We start from the raw sequence: 797 nt of genomic DNA on the forward strand, positions 1-797 counted from the left end.
GGCATGAGTTTGTGTTAGATTACTGCTGCTTCCACAGAGGTGATGGATTCATGGTGTAGAATAAGACATATATCTTGGACATGGGCAATAAAGGAATTTATATTGTTTGACTATACATATTTGTCACAAAGTTTTTCTTTTTTGTTTTTTCTCAAAGGGTAGGTGAGAAGGAGAAAAAATAGGTTTTGGTTAAGTAAAAAAAAAATCTAAGAATTTCTTGATAAAAACATAAGTAGTTTTTAAAGTTGAAAAAAATAGGTCATTTAGACTCTTCTTTTACCCCAAGACCAAACTCTAAAAAATGGCTTGTATTGACTTCTCTTTCAAATTAAAGATGGTTAAATGTTAAAAAACAGCTTTAAAAAATGAAGTGAATTCTGTCAAGGGTACTTTTCTTGTGCTTTTTTCAGTGGCACATATACTGAGATTAGACCCATACAGAGAAGATTAGCATGGCCCATGTGCAAGGATGACATGCAAATTCATAGAGCACTCCATATATATATTTTTTGGGGGGGGGGGGGTTAAAAAGAGCATTTTCTTTGGAGAGACCCTAGACATGAGCCATACCTAAGCTTTGTTTTAGAATTTCACTGGAAAGTTATTCTGGGGTGGGATCAGAGCTAAGAGGAGAAACTGATTTTCTTTGGGGTCAGACTTCCCCAAGATGAATTATGGGTCTAAGGCTAGTCCTCCTCTGGGGTCTCTAGGTCTAGGTATATTTGGATCACCAGCACCTTGCATAATACCTGCAACATAGTAGGCACTTAAATATTGGTGGATTGATTGGTTTGTCC

General features: G+C 36.3%; 1 non-coding gene across 1 annotated transcript; it reads left to right on the plus strand.

Moving 5' to 3' along the window:
- The first annotated feature begins 397 nt into the window (after positions 1 to 397).
- Positions 398 to 504, plus strand: LOC140521757 (U6 spliceosomal RNA). The gene has a single exon (XR_011973059.1). It is a non-coding gene; the product is annotated as a U6 spliceosomal RNA (small nuclear RNA).
- Positions 505 to 797: the final 293 nt, after the last annotated feature.

This window comes from Notamacropus eugenii, chromosome 1 (assembly GCF_028372415.1).
Source record: "Notamacropus eugenii isolate mMacEug1 chromosome 1, mMacEug1.pri_v2, whole genome shotgun sequence".
Lineage (NCBI taxonomy): Eukaryota > Metazoa > Chordata > Mammalia > Diprotodontia > Macropodidae > Notamacropus > Notamacropus eugenii.